This window comes from Heloderma suspectum, chromosome 3, assembly GCF_057233095.1.
Source record: "Heloderma suspectum isolate Gila_16-S chromosome 3, 16-S_ref, whole genome shotgun sequence".
NCBI classification, from domain to species: Eukaryota; Metazoa; Chordata; class Lepidosauria; order Squamata; family Helodermatidae; genus Heloderma; species Heloderma suspectum.
In genome coordinates, this window is record NC_139460.1 from 206,775,131 (window position 1) to 206,796,549 (window position 21,419).

Consider the following 21,419-nt stretch of genomic DNA (forward strand, 5'->3'; position numbering starts at 1 on the left):
CCTCTGGTTTAGAGGCTGATCTTAGGGACATGTTGCATATTTTGGTTAGAAGATCAGCAATTTCATATTTGAGTTCTTTGAGAACTCTAGGATAGATACCGTATGGGCCCGGTGATTTATTTGCTTTCAATTTATCAATAAGGTTGAGAACTTCATCTTTTGTCACCACTATTTGCCTCAGTTCCTCAGACTCCCTTCCTGAAAACCTCAGTTCAGGCACAGCTATCTGTCCTGTATCTCCTGCAGTGAAGACAGACAAAAAGAATTCATTCAGCTTCCCTGAAATCTCCTTGTCCTCTTTCAGTACTCCTTTAACTCCATTTTCATCCAAAGGCATCCAACTGCCTCCCTAGCTGGTTTTCTGCTTCTGATATATTTAAAGAATTCTTTATTATTGGCCTTGATGTTGTTAGCGATTTGTTGTTGTTTATTCGTTCAGTCACTTCTGGCTCTTCGTGACTTCATGGACCAGCCCACGCCAGAGCTTCCTGTTGGCCGTCGCCACCCTCAGCTCCCCCAAGGTCGAGTCCGTCACCTCCAGAATATCATCCATCCATCTTGTCCTTGGTCGGCCCTCTTCCTTTTGCCTTCCACTTTCCCTAGCATCAGCATCTTCTCCAGGGTATCCTGTCTTCTCATTCTGTGGCCAAAGTACTTCAGTTTTGCCTTTCATATCATTCCCTCAAGTGAGCAGTCTGGCTTTCTTTCCTGGAGTATGGACTGGTTTGATCTTCTTGCAGTCCAAGGCACTCTCAGAATTTTCCTCCAGCACCACAGTTCAAAAGCATCTATCTTCCTTCGCTCAGCCTTCCTTATGGTCCAGCTCTCGCAGCCATAGGTTACTACGGGGAATACCATTGCTTGAACTATGCGGACCTTTGTTGTCAGTGTGATGTCTCTGCTCTTCACTATTTTATCAAGATTTGTCACTGCTGTCCTCCCAAGAAGTAAACATCTTCTGATTTCCTGGCTGCAGTCAGCATCTGCAGTAATCTTTGCGCCTAGAAAGACAAAGTCTGTCACTGCCTCCACGTTTTCTCCCTCTATTTGCCAGTTGTCAATCAAGCTGGTTGCCATAATCTTGGTTTTTTTGAGGTTTAACTGCAACCCAGCTTTTGCACTTTCTTCTGTCACCTTCATCATGAGGTTCCTCAGCTCCTTCTCGCTTTCAGCCATCAAAGTGGTATCATCTGCATATTGGAGATTGTTAATGTTTCTTCCAGCGATTTTAACTCCAGCCTTGGCTTCATCAAGCCCAGCATGTCGCATGATGTGTTCTGCATACAGGTTGAATAGGTAGGGTGAGAGCATACAGCCCTGCCGTACTCCTTTCCCAATCTTAAACCAGTCCGTTGTTCCGTGGTCTGTTCTTACCGTTGCTACTTGGTCATTATACAGATTCCTCAGGAGGCAGACAAGATGATTTGGTATCCCCATCCCACCAAGAACTTGCCACAATTTGTTATGATCCACACAGTCAAAGGCTTTAGAATAGCCAATAAAACAGAAATTGTTGTTTTTCTGAAACTCCCTGGCTTTCTCCATTATCCAGCGGATATTGGCAATTTGGTCTCTAGTTCCTCTGCCTTTTCTAAACCCAGCTTGTACATCTGTCAATTCTCGTTCCATGAATTGCTGGAGTCTACTTGCAAGATCTTGAGCATTACCTTACTGGCATGTGAAATAAGTGCCACTGTTTGATAGTTTGAACATTCTTTGGTGCTTCCCTTTTTTGGTGTGGGGATATGAGTTGATTTTTTCCAATCTGTTGGCCATTCTTGTGTTTTCCAAATTTGCTGGCATATGGCATGCATCACCTTGACAGCATCATCTGGCAAGATTTTAAACAGTTCAGCTGGGATACCGTCATCTGCTGCTGCCTTGTTATTAGCAATGCTTCTTAAGGCCCATTCAACCTCACTCTTCAGGATGTCTGGCTCTAGCTCACTGACCACATTGTCAGATCTATCCCCGATATTATTATCCTTCCTATACAGATCTTCCGTATATTCTTGCCACCTTTTCTTGATCTCTTCTGCTCCTGTTAGGTCCTTGCCATCTTTGTTTTTGATCATACCCATTTTTGCCTGGAATTTACCTCCGATGTTTCTAATTTTCTGGAAGAGGTCTCTTGTCCTTCCTATTCTATTATCTTCTTCCGCTTCTGCGCATTGCTTGTTTAAAAATAATTCCTTATCTCTTCTGGCTAACCTCTGGAATTTTGCATTTAATTGGGCATATCTCCCCCTATCACTGTTGCCTTTTGCTTTCCTTCTTTCTTGGGCTGCTTCCAGTGTCTCAGCAGACAGCCATCTTGCCTTCTTGGTTTTCTTTTTCTTTGGGACGTTTTTTGTTGCCGCCTCCTGAACAATGTTGCGAACTTCTGTCCATAGTTCTTCCAGAACCCTATCTACTAAATCTAGTCCCTTAAATCTATTCTTCACCTCCACTGCATATTCATGAGGAATATTAGTGAGCTCATATCTCACTGAACTGTGGGTCTTCCCTATTCTCTTTAGTCTGATTCTAAATTGTGCAATAAGAAGTTCGTGATCTGAACTACAATCAGCTCCAGGTCTTGTTTTTACCAACTGCATAGATGTCCGCCACCTTTGGCTACAAAGGATGTAGTCAATATGATTTCGGTGTCGACCATCTGATGAAGTCCATGTATAAAGTCGTCTCTTAGGTTGTTGGAAGAGAGTGTTTGTTATGCACAGTGAGTTGTCTTGGCAAAATTCTATCAGCCTATGTCCTGCTTCATTTTGTTCTCCCAGACCATGCTTGCCTGTAATTCCAGGTGTCGTTTGACTACCCACCTTAGCATTCCAGTCTCCTGTAAGGAAAATAACATCTTTGTTTGGCGTACTATCCAGTAGGTGCTGCAGATCCTCATATAACTGATCTACTTCTGCTTCTTCAGCATCTGTGGTTGGGGCATATATTTGGATCACTGTGATGTTAAATGGCTTACCCTGAATTCGAATTGAGATCATTCGAATTGAGATCATTTTTTGGATTGTATCCAAGCACTGCTTTAGCCACTTTATTATTAATTATGAATTAATAATAAATTATTATTATTTATTATTAATAATAAATAATAATAATTTCTTTTATTAATTTTAAATTAATTTTATTTTATTTCTCCATTTCTTCTGTGGTCCTCTTGTCCACAGTAGTAGATCTGGTGGTCATTTGATGTGAAGTGGCCCATTCCAGTCCATTTCAGTTCACTGACATCCAAAATGTCTATATTTAATCTTGACATCTCCCCAATAACCACATCCAATTTGCCCTGGCTCATAGATCTTACATTCCAGGTTCCTATGTTGTGTTGATCTTTAGAACATCCGATTTATTGTTCACCACCAGCACCATCGGCTGCTAGCCGTCCTTTCAGCTTTGAGCTAGCTGCATCATCACATCTGGGGCTAGTTGAACTTATCCTCTGTTCCGCCCCAGTAGCATTTTGACCATCTTCCGACCTGGGAGTCCTATCTTCCGATGGTACACCGACATATCTCTGGTTGTACTGATCCATTTAGTTTTCATGGCAAGAATATCGGGGTGGGTTGCCATTTCCTTCCCCAGGGATCATATTTAGTCTGACCTCTCTGCCATGACCTTCCCGTCTTGGGTGTCCATTCACGGTTTAGCTCATGACGTCATTAAGGTGCTCAAGCTCCAGCACCACGACAAGGTAATGATCTCCTTTGTTGAAGGTTGTTAGCAATATGCTCTTCAAAATGTTTTGTATCTGTTATTGGCTGCTTGCATCGCCTTTTTGCAAGCTTATGATCCCTTTTGTTTTCCTCACTTGGGCAAGACTTCCATTTTCTGAAGGAAGCTCTCTTTTCTCTAATAGCTCCCTTTACCCTGCTTGTTAACCATGCCAGCAACCTCTTGGACTTGGTGCTACCTTTCCTACCCTATGGTATACATTTTAGCTGGGTTTCTATTATTGTGGTTTTGAGTCATATCCAAGCATTTTGAAGGGATTTAATCCTCTTGACTCCCGCTTTTAACTTCCTTTTCACCAGTTCCCTCATTTTAGAGAAGTTTCCTCTTTTGAAGTCAAATATGACTGTGTTTGACTTCCTGGGCAATTTTCCACTTAAATATATATTAAATCTGATAGCATTGTGGTCAGTATTTCCAGCTGGTTCAACAACATTTACATCTCTTACTAGGTCCTGGGTGACACCACTTAGGATTAAATCCAAGGTCACCTCCCCTCTGGTCAGCTCCATGACCAACTGTTCTAGGGCACAATTGTTTAGAGCATGGAGAAATTTAACCTCTTTGTCATGACTTGAACATGTGGGGGTAATTGAAGTCACTCATTATTACAACACTTCCTTGTTTGGAGGCCTCCCTGATTTCCTTTTCCATCTTAATGAGAGAGTACTGCTGTGAAATTCTTTACATAGACTTCTCTAATTTTATTCTGCCCTGCACAGGATAGGTAGAGTGATGCTACATGTGTGTGCAACCCATGTTACAGTCCCTTTAAGATGGCGGGCTATCCATGACTTTTTTCACTTGAGAATGGAAAGAGTTTGGGGAAGATGGCTCTGAATGGTCTGCACAGGTGGGTGAGGTGGTCAGGGAACATGTGCAGCTCTTAAAACCATTTCCACATTGTCACCAACAAGGGGCAAATCCCTGAAGAAGCCCAGCCAGCAGCAAAGGAATAACTCCATAGAAGGGAAGCGGCCTGTGGCCTGGACTTTATTGACTGAAGTTACTGCCAATTTGTTTACAGGTCCAGGCTACAAGTGAATGCACCAGAGTTTGCTAAGAACAGCACGAGGAGTCACACCCAGCAGTGAAAGGGAAGAAGTCTTATATAGTGGCCAAGAATATTCATTGGACTTCTATTGTACTGGGCCTCTCTCTTTGTGAATTTTCTGTGCGCAGTGTGGCTCTTTGGAGGGCTACTGAAGAAACTGTAAATTCCATAGGTTGCTATAATTCTAGTAATATGCTGCATTTGCCCATGTTTGATTTGCAAGGTTGAGCATCCAAGGTCTTGAAATTTCTTCAAGCAACTTTGTGATTTCATTGTTACCAAAGCTTGCAGAGGGCTTGTTAGAGCCACAAGGTTAATCTCATTCACTTGAACCAACCTCACTCCTCCAGTTGGAAGGATTGAGTAATGATGTGTGACCAATCAGGCTAGCCAAGACAGATTTGATCAGGTTACATGTGCTTACACACACATGTTTGTTTTCATATATTTATGACAACTTCCCTACTGGGTGGGACAATATTCCACTCTACGTAAACATAGGCCTGTGCTACACATGTAGCAGAAAAAAGTAGGAGACTCTTCAGATGGTTAAATGGACTGTATCACATGAAACTGCTGGTCCAGACTTTTAAAGCACTAAACCAGCTTTCCCCAAGCTGGCACCTGGCAGATATATTGGACTACAACCCCATCATCCCCAGCCAGCACAGCCAATTAGGTGCACTACTGGGAATGATGTGGATTGTAGTCCAGCACATCTGCCTACTGCAGTGTAAACAGTGGAAGGCTTTGTAAAAAGTCTGGGACCAGATTTGAAGGATTGGCTGCACCCAAATGAACCTATGCAAAGCTGCCCAGTCCCACTATCAAGACCTATCTGACTGGGAGGAACTAGAGACAGAGCCTTTTTGGTTGTGGCCCCATATCTGCATAAGTCCCTCCCAGGGAATATACATCCAGCTACATTTTATTAGCCTTGAAACCTTTTTGTTTCAATCTGCTTTTAACTAAAGTGCTGGGCAAAATATGAAACTGAGTGGTTCTGTTGCTTATTTTATGTTATCTTCTGCCTTATTTGTTGTGGTTTTATTAGGATTTTAAAAAATTAATTGCATTTTGTAAATCACCCAGGTACACTAACATGAAATGTAGTATATAACTACCGTAATTAATTAATATTTAGCTAGTTTAAACTATTGCTGTTTTTGTTTTTAATCTTTTATGTATATGTTGTTTTTAGATTGCTGGTTTGCTCTGAAAAGCAGCATATAAATAAATACATAAAATGACAGGTGGGTTATCACATTTTTGAATGATCCCACACTTTTTTTTTAAAAGGCACACTTGCTGCAGGTAGGAAATTAGTACCAGTAGCTGATGTACTAGCATTTATTTGCAGGGAGCTTTTTCAAAACTAATGTTGTATATGAGGGGTTGAAATGTCATTGTCTTCTGTAGCTTGGAGTGACTACAGTCCATTCTACCACTTCATGTTTTTACCACTTATTTCTGCAACATGTGTAGGCCATGACTTACTCTTGATCGCTCATTCTGTACAGAATCACTCATTCTGTCATTCTTATAGCCAAACTACACATTACTTTTAATACATAAAATGCAGCTACATCGGGGAGGGGTGTTACTCAAAAGTAAGCATGGGCTTACAGATCCAGACTGGGACCACAGTGGAGGGCAAAGGGTTAAAGCCTCCCTACCCTTCTCATTGGTGTCTTGATCCAGTTTGGGTCCCCTGCACTTACTTATGAGTAAAAAACACACAAATATAGCTGCATGCTATGTATTAAAAGTAACATTTAGTTTGACCCTAAGAGCCAATCTACCCTTGCAGAAGAATGATAATGCTGCATCTTTCCCTGGACTGCACCACTTCAAACTACAAGTTGGAGAGCTGCATATTTGAACGTTCATCCAAGGGGGGAAACACTGCAAGCAGAAAGTTAGCACAGCAAAGGATTCTAAGCTACCTGAAATTAACTATGTGCACAAGTGTTTGACATAAGGGGAATGAAGTAATGCTCAAATACACTTGGACTATCAACTTTTTTTTTTAAACAGCCTCAACGGTTTCCAGGATGTAGAGGCATCAAAATATTCTTTATGACCCACAGATAGAAGTGAGGCAATATATATTTTGCAAATGAAGTCTTGCATTTTACTGGCCAAAGTGTGCATGTGCATTATGCATATATGAATGGCCATGAATGCTTTTCATTTTGCCACGATTTCCCTATAGCATCTGCCATATAGAGTCTATAAAAGCCTTGCAGAAGCAAGTCACATGAATAAAAATGTAGTAGGGTAACTGTTCAACTCTCATTTTATAGATCTGGAGAGCTGGTCAGTTATATCACAGTTATATAACATCCTTACGTGTAGGTGCTGGTAAACAGCTTGATACATTTTTTCCTGCTTCTATAGCTGCTACAGAAGCCACCACAAGAGGGCTACATTGTTTGCATATGAAGTACGCAGAAGCTAGAAATAAGCAGGTTCTCCTTCCTCTATCCTATTATGTCTTAGTAAATGCAAGCATGAAATGTCACATCGTTGAAACTTACAAGGCTGTATCAAGTGAACATGGAAGATTTACATTGTATGTATGTGTATGTGTGTGTGTGTGTGTGTGTGTGTATTTATTATAAAATGTATTACCCACTTTTCATTATAAAATAACCTCAAAGCAGGGCACAAAACCAAGAAACCACACTATAATCATACAACATTGACTTGATAAAACAGTAAAACAGAGGTGTGTGTGTGTGTGTGTACATCATACCTTTCCTAAGTTCCAACAGTTTAAAAAGGGTTTAAAAGGATTCTGAAAGTGTATCTTGTATATGTATGCATTTTTTTAGAACGTGAAAAGTGATTTATTTTTAAAGGATAAACATTTGCCTAAGCTACAAGGAAGTATTCATTCAAATAAAGCAAATCAAAAGCTATTGTAAGAGCTGCAATTTTGTTTTTACTAAGTAAGTTCAAGGTGAGTTATTTAAATGGATTTTTCAAGCAAAACACTTTGTATTTTAAGGATTTTTAAGTGAGAGTGTCACAATTCTGATTCCTTGTTGCTTGTCCTGGAAGAACTTTACCAATTTTATGTTATTTAGGCAATAAGGAACAGGAGCTGCTTTATGTTTTTTTGTTTTAATTCAGTGGCTCTAGTGATGTAGAGAGAGATTGAAGCCCACAGCAGCTGTTGCATTAACGGGGCACTTGGTTTCCTGTTCAAAGACTATCATATTAATATCCCTAAACCACATTGTTCCTTGAATACAGCCCATGCTGCTGCTCCAGTATAACTGGTCTTGCAGGGTTCCACTGACTGCCATTCTGCCAATGACACTTGGACTGTGCCAACTTTCTAAGATGACCATTAGGTCATTATCCACATTCAAAAACAATAGAAAACCAGCATTTCTGTATGACAAGGGTCCCAAAACTTTTTGGGTCAGAGGGTACATCTAGAATTTTGAGAGAGAATGTTGTGAGTGTCCTCACAAATTGGTTGGCAAGGCTGGTCACAAAACATTAATTTCCCAGACAGCAAACTGGTAAGATTAAAAGAAAAGTAACTTGCTCAGGAACCTATATGCAAAGCAGAGGTGGGGTATACAAATATATAACCACAACACAGAGAAATACAGTTAGTACTAGTACTCTCAGACACACACAGACCTACCTGAAACACTGAACTTAAACTAAATGCAACTACAACTAGGGCCAAAATGAGCGGGGGGGTGGGGGAGGTGAAGGGAAGCAACTTACCTAATAACTTTTAACTAATATTCAAGACAAACAAAAAAATCAGCAAGAGTAAATAAAAGTTAAGATACAAGAGATTGGATTTTAAGGAAAAGTTAGGTCACACAAGCCAAAAACAACAACAACACCCAACTAATGATGGGGGATGAACAATTTTCCAGTGCTTTATATTTCCACAGAAAGCTTTCTGTTTCATAAGTTTGTTAGTAAACATGAATGTATGTCAATTGCAAATACAATATTAGGCAAGTTTGGCAGTTTCAAAGTTGTAATTAATGTTTTTCAGATGATTATTCCTAGCATACATATATGTCATTGAAATACATATATATCCCAGAGTGAAATGGAACTAATAAACAGGGAAAGCAAAACTGAAGGTGTCTCCAACAAGCTTAGTGCATGTAGGGATGGGAGAATCAGCAATTTTCAAGTTCATCTAAATTCTCCAGAAATTTCTTCAAAACTCATTAAGGATCACTCCTGTTTTCATTTTCAACCTGTTTTTTGGCTCAAATACGAGATGTGTGTACTTTCCCCCCATTGACCAAAAAATGAAAATGTGTATTGTTAATGCGCATTTCCAAGTGGTTTTAAAAACAAAAACAAAAACGCATATTTTGAATGAAATAAATTTGGGAATTTTCAAACATTTTTAGGGGGGGAAAAGCACTCCTCGCATTTGGGACTGTGAACAGGACATATTTGTATGATTTGTTAATGGAAACAAAATTCTCATACATCCCTAAGTGGAAGGGAGTTGAACTCTGTTGAAATAGATGAGTGGTTGTCAGCGTATCATGCACATTTTTTCACACTGCTAAGATTAATTAGTGTGTCAACAGTTTTCAGTAGCTTTGTTTTTCCCCCTGAAATTTAAACAATGTAAGGGCAATACATGCTGTTGTCTTTAAATGTTTACAAGTATTCCAACAAAAATTTCTAAATAAAATCACATTATGCATGTTTAGACAGGGAGAAGTCCTACAACTCCCAGCATTCCCCAGCCATCCTGGCTGACTGGGGAATGCTGGGAGTTGTAGGAGTTCTTCCTGTCTAAACTTGCATAGGATTGCACCTTAAGTGTGCTTTAATTCCCCCTCAAATTCCTTAATTCAAGATCAAATACTTGTCATGTATTTAGAAAAACAATTGCTTTCTTTTTTAAAAGCTTTGTTGTTTACTAAATACAAGTAAAATAAACATGCTAAATTAGATCACTTTCTAGGGCAGAGGTGGGCAACTTCTGGCCCTCCAGATATTTTGGCCTATGGCTCCCATCAGCCCTAGCCAGCATGGCCAATGGTGAGGGATGATGGGAGTAGTAGGCCACAAAAACAATGACACAGTTCTGATATATTACTTCAACATCCCTCCCATGATTGGCATGCTCTGGTAAAGTCATTCCCTATGATTAGAAGCTAGAGCCATCAGACACAACACTCCTCCTCCCTTTTCCTTGGCATTTTCCTTTTTTGGAGAGGGTGGGGGGAGAAAATGTATCTTCAGGAGCAGAGTGCTTCACTTCAGGCTGCTTTGGAGAAGACTCACCTTGATTTGGAGAAGGACAGAAAAAACCTGCTTTGGTATTACAGCTGAAGCAGATGCACATCCCTAAGAATTTAACCCTTCAAATTACTTTTCAGCCCCAAACCTGTGTTCTTTCATACCTGTCAGTTTATTTACCATTTAAATACTTTCTCTTTGACCACTGCACTTCAGGTACCAATGCTGTGATGTCCTTTTGGTTGAGTTACATTGTATTCTAGAAGAGGACAGCTAATAAGAGCCAATGGGTCTGATGAAATTAATTGATAGATTAGCAAATGGCTGCAACCCCACCCCCAACACATATAAACAGACACATTTTAATGGCTTTTTAATGGAAAACTTTACAAAGAAAGAAACAGGATAAAACCCATGCACCCTGATTGAATTTATAATCAGTTTATTAGTCAGTATTGAATTTATAATCAGTTTATTAGCCGGCATCCACTCCCCCCGCATCCTCTGTGTCCAAAATGTCGAAGACAGAAGATATAGGGGAATTATTTACACTGATAAAGACTTTATCTTCGCAATTTATGGAGCAGGTCAAGAGGCTGGATTTAATCCAAAATTCCATCATCGCCCTGCAAGGAGCTGTATATTTAATTAATGCGTCACGGCAAAAAATGGAGATGAAAATTAATGAGCTTGAAGACTGTGTGGCTGGAAATGAAACTACAACTCAAATCTATTTTAAGAACACCTCTAATAGAATTTTTCAACTGGAGGCTTTCACGAAGAGATCCAATGTATGTATTTTGGGGATTAAAAATTTGCCTAATGATGTAAAATTGCTTGTTTTCGTGGATAAACTTTTGCATGAGATACTCCCTATTCCATCTGATAATTTACTTGATATTGAGCAGGCATTTTGTGTGCCAAATGCTAAAGGGACTGATTACACCATCATAGCTCAATCTGCAAAAGTCTCCACAAAGAATTATATCCTGTGCTTGGCAAGAGAAGCTCAAAGCCTTTCCTGGAGACAAGATAAAGTTACGATATTACCTGACTACATCAAAGAGGTGGCAGATAAAAGAAAGCAATTTATCAAAGAAAAGAACTTGGCAAAACAAATGAACTTACAATACTACTTAAAATATCCTGCTACTCTTTGCATTGTGTCTGAAGGTCAGATTAAGAAGTTTCAAAATCATGAAATGGAGGAGGCTTGGCTGAGTGTAAAAATGCGTGAGAATCTTGTTACAACCCCATGAACTGGAATTTTTAAACAAGCTTGTTAACTGTTTCTATTTAGCCTATATGATTCAGGCTAACTCAGAAGATAAATGATTATATATATATTTGCTTATTTTCTTCCATTTCTTATTTTTTCTTGTTTTTTCTTGCTTTTATTTTGAAATAGATTATATCTAGTATAAAATATATTACTGAATGTTGAAGGTTTATATTGTTTTATTTTTATTATATAATATTATATATATATATAATTATTATTATTACTAATAATACTAGGCTTTGGGGAATGAATTCTAAACCTCTTTCTTTGATATAAGATTGATGATATGATATGGAAATGTAAGGTTGTTTATTAAATTGTTAAGATTGTTAAGGTTATATAGTCTTTAAAACAGAATGACATTGGAGACCAGGGGGTGTTGGAGCTTAAACTCAATTCTTTAGGGGGGGGAGCGAGGGGGAAAGAATTTTTTTTCTTTTTTCTTCGCTTCCTTTCCTCCTCCCTTTTCCCTTTATTTTTTTTTCTCTTTCTTTTTTCTTCTCTTTTTGTTATTGTGGTGTCCTCATCAGAATATTGTATTGCTGGAAATTGAAGCATTGATAAGGTTTTTGGGAATTTTGGTACTGTTTATTTCATTCATATAAAATAAATAAAAATATATTAAAACAAAAAACAAAAAACTTAAAGCCAGTTTTAAGCCTCATGTGAAAATGCTTAAGATATTGTAGGCTAATGCCTATATCCTTTCCATTATTGGGATGATCAGCTATTACAAAGCATCATACCCACACAGTGGGACAGTTCAGACAATACTTAAGAGGTTTGATCCAGTCCTACACATGGAGCTAGCACACCAGCCCCACCTCTGTCATCCAAATGGAGCCTATGCATGTATAATCCTAAATGCAGGGGATAAAATTATGCAGCTGATTCTCCAGATAAAATCCCTAAATTAACCATATGATTTTGGCCTATGCACAAAGGATTGTGTGCACGTACACACCATTTCAATGAGCACTCCCCATGTTATATGGCTGAGGTAGGGTTGGCTCACCAACTCCACATGGAGGGCCAAACTGGATCATCATCCAAACTCGTCCATTGTTTCACACCAAAGGTAACAGTGAGAGACCAATTAGGGTGAATCCAGATGTACATCGTTTAAAGGAGTGAGCCACTGTGGAAGTGTATGCATCAAGTTTTGGCTGGATGAACAATCTCCTACCCCAGATTGAGATCTGGAGGAACTCATTATTTCTGTTTGTAACAGAGGCCACTGTATATAGTGTTTTTGTCTCTAACCCTCTTCTTCCTTACTCCCAAAAGCATTTAAAACTATGATTCTGCTTTGTTCAAGAAAGAAAGAAAGAAAGAAAGAAAGAAAGAAAGAAAGAAAGAAAGAAAGAAAAGCAGGGGACAAATGAACCTTTGAGTAAGGGTGCAATCCTATGCATGTTTGGACAGAAAAAAAAATCCCACAACTCCAGCACGGCTGGCTAGGGCATGCTGGGAGTTGCAGGACTTTTTTTGTCTAAACATGCATAGGATTGCACCTTAAGTAGACCAGAAAATAAGAATGGAGGAGACACCTGATTGAAACATTGAGAAAGGGCATTACATGTTATCAAATCAGCATTCAATTCACTTGTCATTATGATTGTCAAAAGTATTGTTAAGACAGGGGAAACCAGTCTCAAGCTGTGATACAAAAAATCCAGCAGCAGCAGCAGCAGCATCTACCAAGAGGAGCAAGAATTACACACATTGGCAATATTCTCTATTCCCCAAATACCCACAAGTTAGCTCATACCATCAAGTACACAGTGTGCCATGGACAATGAAGGAACAAAGATCATTGTTTCACAGCCAGATTCACCTGAAAAACATTTAGCTCCAAATGGATCAAGTAAATGAGACAAGCCATATACCAATGGGAAAACAAAAGCCAATCTGAGTGATCTGGAGAAAAGGCCCTAAAACATTGCAAGCTTTAACAGAATGAAAGTAATTTGCGGGTATGTATCAACTTCATGTCAAGTTGTACACGGAAGTGTCATAGCACTTCTGACATTTACATCACTACTATTCTTTAAGCACATCTCATTTGTAGGAATTTCTATTCAAACTTGCCCATGAATTAACCTGTTTAGGACTGTCAGCACTTCTTTTAGCAAAGAGTAGCAACCTAGATCAGAAGAAACAAATTCCAGAGGGTACATGGAGATTTACTGTGAAAAGCAGATGTCCCAACATGCTTCAGGCTGTAGCCCTTTCTCATGGGAAAAGAGCAAAGGAAAGGAAAGATGGAGGTAGGGGAAGAGAGACATGTTGTTGAGATTTAAAAACTGTAACGGTATTTAAGAACTACTTTTCCGAGAACAGTGTACACATTTCTCAAATACTAAAAGAAAATCTAGCCAAGAACCTCTTGTTTCCTTATACTTTGGAGAGGAGGAGGGAGGCTTTAACCATGATTCAAGCAAACTTGTGAGTAATTTAAAAATGCATTGCTTATACTGGGTGCAATTACTGACACAGAAACTATACTGCAAAGTTTGTTAAGTTACAAAGCCAGACAGGCCTGAGGTATAAAGTACATCTTGGGTACTGTTAAACATCAATATACTCTTAATAAGTATGGCATGACTAGTTATACACAAGCAATACCCACAGAAATTAGAGCAGCCGACTACACTGGGTGACTGATTTTGCCTGAAATAACAAAGAGTCTTGAAGCACCTTAAAAGTAACAAATTTATTCTGGCATAAACTTGCGTGGACTACAAATGTGTTAGTCTTTAAAGGTGCCACAAAACCCTTTGTTGCTTTTGCTGCAATAGACTAATACCGCTACCCTATGGAAATTGATTTTATCTGAAATGCTAATACAAAACTTAGTTAAACCAGTGAACTTCAAATAAAAGTCCTCCTGCTCATTCTGAGTTTGTGCATTGCCAATTTTTGAGAAATAGATTTTCCCATCAAGCACATATCTACACCATATAATGAAACTAGCTTAATTATCATTCTCTCTTCCCAAGGAACCCCTAATTCTTTGGAGAGGAAACTGGAGATATAACAGAATCCCAAACTAAGATTCCCAAGATTCTTTGTGGGACGCCATGACGGCTGAAGTGTAATATGCCTGTAGGGTAGATATGACCCAAGTAACTGAAATTTAGATGCAGGAGCAGCAGCTTATCTAGGCTGTGGACCAAGACAAAAATTTACTAAGGAAAGACTAGCTTTTCTGTCATCAATACACTGCTTGGGTACCATTCACACAATTTTAAACGTGGAAGACAGACTTTTAAAATTCAGGATTGTTGATGCTGCTGGACTTCAACTTCCATCATCACTGACCATTGGCCAGGCTGGCTGGAGCCAGTGGGAGTTGAAGCTCAACAACATTTGGAGGGCCCCACGTTCCCCACCTCTGCTGATCAACATGGCTTTCACTCTATTTAAAAATGCCAGAAACCCAAGTGCCATCCTAAGCAAGGGCTCAAACAAGCACTTAAGTGGATGCCTCTGTTGCACCGTAGCCTTTGCTGGATAATCCTCCCAGTCCCAAGTCAAAGGCAAAGTATCTGGCCCACAGATTATTGGGGAGTTACCTTGCTACATTAAAGATGGGGGGCCCTTGCCCTCAAAGGCTGGGTTATGGGTACTACAGTGCACAAGGACAAGGTATTCTCTCAGTTTACACCAAAAAAAATTCGCTAGAAGATGAAACTTGCCTAATTCCAAGACAAAACCTGGAGTAGTAACTTGTCTGACATCCAAAGATGTTTGCTTCCAGATGTGAGCCCAGCCAGAACAGTCAAAATTAAGCCCAGAAGCTTTATCATGTCCTTTGATTTTCTCATCATGGCCTACAGGATACCTAACACACTCCACAAGATTACTGAACAAAGCTAAAAAGTGATACCCTTTGCAGAATAAAGGTGCAGACTATCAAGGGCTGCCACTGTCTATCTCTCCCAATATTAGTTTTCTCCCCATTCATTCCACTGAAATTAGCAGCACCAGCATATGAAGGAAAGTAACAAGTGCAGTTTGCCAGCACAAAAGGAAGGAGATTGATGGGGCTTTTAAACAGTAGAAAAGGAGACCTTGGTGACAGGTGCTTAGGTTGATTGAAGGGAGTCATTTCAGCATGGGAGAGGATTTTAGAAGACATTTGGGAGGGATCTTAAATGGGGGGAGGAGTTGGAAGCTGCAAGGGATTTTGAGGCCTAGAGAGGCTGGCATATGGGGGCTACAGTGGCATTGCTGAAGGGATATTTACAGGTAAGATGTGGAAATGTGGCACCACGGAATTGAATGACAAAGAATATTTTCAGAAGCTATCTACTGGTTCGTCTATCAATTCTCTTCCCCATCAAACTCCTGACATTTGTATGACAAGTTATGGGTATGTCCCTGGGCATCTGCTGGATGGGGAGTGTGGCCCTTCCACCCATTTGACACGGATGTCCCTGTGGTACCTGCTAAGGTGAAACTGAGAAGAGGCATCCTCACACTTAACCTTGAAACTGGCTACTTTCAGATCTGCCCTCCTGCCAGCCTCAGCCCCTTTTTGTAGACTGAGCACTGATGTAATGTTAAGGTCACACCATGGTGCAGCCATGGGGGAATGGGGAAATTTTGTCAGTCCTCCTTCTACTATATTGACTCTATTAGCTGGAAAAGTAAGTGGATGCTTTCCCCAGCAGTAAGCCATTGCTGTCTGAAGTGCTAGGAAAATGCATCCTGCCAAACAGAAGTGCTTTCTTCAGGAAAGATGCCATGCAGCAGCAGCAACTGCTACATATTGATCATTTGGAAGGGCCCTTAGTAGCACACAACTTATCTCAGGAACTCTGCAAAAGGTAAGCTGTACATAGTATCCACAATGGACTAAAAACAGCAACCCTGCTATCACTGACTCTTACGTGAGGCTGTCAGTGGTCCCCCACCCAAGGGGAGGCACATACCTGCTTAACTTCAGCAATGCTTCTCCCCAGATGCTCCTTCATTACTTCTAAATAATTTCAACAACATCAACAATATAGCCCCATCAATGTGCATGGCACTTTACAAAGTACAAGGGGACAAGACCTTTCCACAAGGACCATTAAAATTCAACACACAGGAGAGAAATGGACACAAGGGAAAACAACAGTAGAATATGCATTTAGAGTCAGGGCCAGAAATATTGGAACAAGGATAACTGTTTTGGCAGTTGGCCTCTGTACACCACCACATTGAAGTTGAAAGGAAACACACCCAGATGGGAGCGAAGTCAGGACTTTAAGCTGTAATTCAAGGGGTTTGGCAAAAGTGGGGCAGTAACCATTCAGGAAGTACAGCCAGTGGCATACACACACCCATCGTTGGTGGCTCATAAGTAATGGAACAAACCAACATCATTTCAAACTTAAGGATCGCCTTTAATACTGGGATGAAAATCCTTTGCAGTCAATGACTGCCTGAAGTCTGGAACCCATGGACATCACCAAATGCTGAGTTTCCTTCCTCAAAATGCTTTGCCAGGCCTTTACTGCAGCTGCCTTCAGCTGCTGCTTGTTTGTGGGTCTTTCTGTCTTCAGTCTTGTCTTCAGTAAATGAAAAGCATGCTCTATTGGTCTGAGATCAGGTGACTGACTTGGCCATTGAAGAACATCCCACTTCTTTGCCTTCAGAAACTCTTGGGGAGCTTTTGCTGTATGTTTTGGGTCATTCTCCATCTGCAATATGAAGCGGTGTCCTATCAGTTTGGCAGCATTTGGCTGAATCTGAGCGGAAAGTATAGCCCTGTACACTTCAGAATTCATCCTGCTACTTTTCTCAGCAGTCAGGTCATCAATAAACACCAATGACCCGGCTCCATTGGCAGTCATACGTGCCCATGCCATAACACTGCCTCCACCATGTTTGACAGATGATGTGGTATGCTTTGGATCATGAGCTGTTCCTTTCCTTCTCCAGACTTTTCTCTTCCCATCATTCTGGTACAAGTTCATCTTGGTTTCATCAGTCCAAAGAATCTTATTCCAGAACTGGGCAGGCTTTTTTAGGCGTTTGCTGGCAAAGGCTAATCTGGCCTTTCTGTTCTTGAGAGTTACCAGTGGCTTGCACCTTGTTGTGAAGCCTCTGTATTTACATTCATAAAGCCGTCTCTTGACTGTAGATGTTGACAATGACATGCCTACCTCCTCAAGAGCGTTCTTGACCTGGCTAGGTGTTGTGAAAGGTTCCTCTTCACCATGAGCAGAATTCTGCGGTCATCCACTTTAGTTCTCTTCCGTGGTCTTCCAGGATTTTTGCTGTTGCTGTGCTTGCCAGTTAATTCCTTCTTTTTCAGGATGTTCCAAACTGTCGTGTTGGCCACTCTCAATGTTTTTTGCTATCTCTCTGATGGGTCTATGTTGTTCAGCCTAATGATGGCCTCCGCATGGATACCTCTTTGGACCTCATGTTGGGAGTTCCAGTGAACAGCTACCAAATGCAAATATAATACTCCAGGCCTTTTATCTGCTTGATTGGTCATGGGGTGCCCAGGAAACAGGCCACACCTGGCCATGCAGCTGCTTGTCAGCCATTCATTCCATTACTTATGGGCCACCAATGATGGGGGTGTGTGTATGCCACTGGCTGTACTTCCTGAATGGTTACTGCCCCACTTTTGCCAAACCCCTTGAATTACAGCTGAAAGTCCTGACTTTGCTCCCATCTGGGTGTGTTTCCTTTCAACTTCAGTGTGGTGGTGTACAGAGGCCAACTGCCAAAACAGTTATCTTTGTTCCAATATTTCTGGCCCTGACTGTATATGAGGTAAAAGTATATTCACTTGGCTCCATGCACAATGGACTTTAAGTAAAGCAGAACAGTATTTCAGGATGAAAGACATAGGAAAGAAATGAAGTGATATCAATAGCAGTATCTAAGGTCTGGGGAATGGACATTTTTCCATCATCATCATCCCCCCAGAGCCTTCATCAGATTCCCCCCTGCCACTAGGAAGAGCCAGGAGCTGCAGGTTGTCCAGCTGCCCATGTGGGGAGATGCTCCATCCTCCCAGGAACAAGAACATCTGGTGCTACCTGGCCCTGGTTGCTGGGCAGCACCAATTGGGGGCTCTTCTCCCCTACTGTCAGCAACTGAAACAGCTACACCAGCAGCAACATCCAAGGGCTCAGGAGTGGACAGCCCCCCCAGAGCCTCCAGAAGTCACCACGGCCTTTTAAAGAAACAAATTATGTAGTCATTCTCACTTATTGTCAGCCACCTTAGGGGCCTGTCATCAGGCAGAAAAGCAAAATATAAATCAGGGATAGGCAACTTGGTGCCCTCCAGATGTTTTGGACTATAACTCCCATAATCCCTGACCAGTGGCTATGCTGGCTAGGGCTTATAGAAGTTAGTCCAAAACATTTGGGGGGCACCAGATACCCCTGATATAAATATTTTAAATGAATTAATTTCCCAGGTAGTTGCATTACAATACAGATATGCCAACAATGAAAGATCTACTTTTATCTGTTCTTTTGCACACATACATGAAAAATATATCTTCATAAATGTTCCAAAATGGTTTTGCATTCTGGTAGACTATGCAGAATCCTTCATTAAAGAAATATTGTCAAGGTCAGTCTTAAATTCCTTTTGATCTAATATTTCAGCATGAATCCACTCACTCACATCTATGTTTTCTTGCACAGAGCAAAAAAAGCAATGAGTTTTTCTGCCCCAGCCTGTGTATGCTTCCTTGGAAGCAAGTCTTGCCAAGATAAACTTTACTTTCTTCCAAATAAGTGTTTTTCAGGTAACAGCATTCAGAGCTCCCTCCCCATCATTCAAGTAAGTGATGTTGTTAATAAGGCTTACCTGAAGCTACAGGTGTGATTGCATTTGACACAGAGCCAACCTATTAAAGGAGAACTAGCTACACTCACTGTTATTTAGGAGAGGGCATGTGAATTCTAACCCAGGAACAGGGAGAGGTACATCACCAATGTGGTGTGGATCACTGGCAAATTTCTGGTGGATGAGGTAGCACCTGCAGAGTGCTGAAATGTTTCTAAAAATGCTGGATTAAATGGACTTCAGTTTAATCCAGCAGCAAGGCATTCTTATGTTCTTAAGCAAGAGTGTATATTCAGGATCACTTTACACCGATTTGTGGCATCTTAAACAAAAGACTTAAAGACGAACACATTTATTATAGAATAAGCTTCCATGGACACTGTCCACTTCATTAGATGTATCCACTATGGTAGGAATATATACATAGGCCTGGGTGGGGACAGGGACTGGAAGCAGTGAGGTCAGAGAGAAATAAAACACAAGAAAGATTTGTTTGTTTGTTTCTATGCAACCCAATAGCCAACGCTCTCTTCAGGAGAGAGCTTCTGGAAGTTCAGGAAGGGATTCTTCCATTAGAGCTTGAATGTATGCAGAATTAGCACAATGACCCTTCAGAACAACTGTGCTTATTTTACATAAATGCAAGGTCTAGCTGAATTGTCACTGCCAGTTACTTTCATTCCTCTCTGGCCTCACTACTTACAGCCCACATCCCCACCCATGTCTATCTATCTGCCACTGTGGATAACACTTCCTGCATCTGATGAAGTGGACTCTGGTCCATGAAAACCTGATCCAAATGTGTCAGTCTGTAAAATGCCACAAGACTCTTTGTTAGTTTTGCTGCAACGTAGACTAACCAAAGCTACCCCTATGGAAATTAACATAGATTGGGATCGCTTTCCAGATACGGTTGCACTCTTGGGATTTTTTAAAACCTGGGATTTAAAAAAAAACACCAGATCGACCATGTGGATACTAGTAACAAAAAAGTAGTCCCTTCAAGGATGACGCCAGCCCATCCCAGTCCTCATGTGCCGCATTCAAGTTGTAACTAATTGCTGTGCATTTCAGGCGGTACACATTTTCTACACAGAAAGCATTTCCATATAGGAAAAGCATGAGAACTATCGCCTTACAAAACCGACAGGAGGCCCATCCCATGCATGCTTACTCACTGTGAAGCTTCCTCCCAGGTTAAACGAGCAAGAGACGGCAGCTTCACAGTGCAATCCTATGCATATCTACTCAGAAGTAAAGTTCCAACTAGGGCTGACTGCAGCCTTCAGCATACACCGAATGGGAAGCCTGACGTGCGAAAATACCTTGATTCAGATGCTTCCTGTCCTTGAAAAAGGCAAAGCTACCCTTACTGGTCCACGAGAAGGAGGGGGCGGGCGGGAATGCTAAACCCACAGCTGGGCAATATCCTTATTATTAAATTTGATCTGCATATTTTTGTGGAGTTTCTATTGATCCCAATGAAGGCATTGCCCAACTGTGAATTTTGGCTCCCCCCCCCCCCGCCCGGTTACTTCAAACAAGTTCACTCACTGTTGCTAAACACAAGGAGAAAGGCACAGCGCTTCGGGTCACTTACAAGAAGACTTACAAGAAGAAGACAAGAAGAGACTGAGCGTCGGGGGGGGGGCGCAGGTGGGCAGGCAGGCAGGCAGGCAGGCGGGAAGAGTTTGAGAAGAAGCAGGCGACTCAAGGCAGGAAGGGACAGAAAGAAAAGGGCAGCTCTCTCGCTCACCTGGTCCACTCTTCGGGCATCCCCGCCTAAGGAAAAGGAGGAGGCCATGTTGCGAGGCGCTCTTGCCCAGGCACACCCCTTATTCTCGTCTAGCAAAGGAGTAGCCCGGTCGAAGCTCCCCGCTTGGAGCCGCCTCTCGGACTAGTCGCAAAGCGTCCAAACGCGCCCGTTGCCTCAAAGCGCTCCAGAGGGGCACCCAACAGGTTAAAGCCGCAGCAGCAGCAAGCTGAAGGGCGGGGGGAAGGCGCGCCGCAAGTTCGCAGTTCCCTCGCCCCGCCCCGCCCCGCCCCGCCCGCAGCTCCTGAGAAGCCAAGGGGCGTGGCCCGGCCCGGCCCGGCGACACCCTCCCCAGAGGTGCAGGAGCCGCCTGGGGGAGAGGGCAAGGTGGGCGCGCGCGCGCGCCTGAGGTCTGCGCGCGGCGTGGGGAGTGAGAGCGACGGGCTCGGCGGAGCCCGCGGGGCGCGCTGTTTTGCCCAAGAGCGCTGCCGCCGAGGGGTTCCTGGAAGCAGCTAGGCTCCCAGTGG

At 41.6% G+C, this 21,419-nt stretch overlaps 1 long non-coding RNA gene across 1 annotated transcript in view; it reads right to left on the reverse strand.

The window, feature by feature from the left end:
* Positions 1-20,932, reverse strand: part of LOC146350658 (uncharacterized) — a 161,285-nt gene extending 140,353 nt beyond the window's left edge. Inside the window, exon 1 of the long non-coding RNA XR_014789348.1 lies at positions 20,896-20,932. This is a non-coding gene — a long non-coding RNA (uncharacterized LOC146350658). The remainder of the gene's footprint in view (positions 1-20,895) is intronic.
* Between the last annotated feature and the right edge of the window lie 487 nt (positions 20,933-21,419).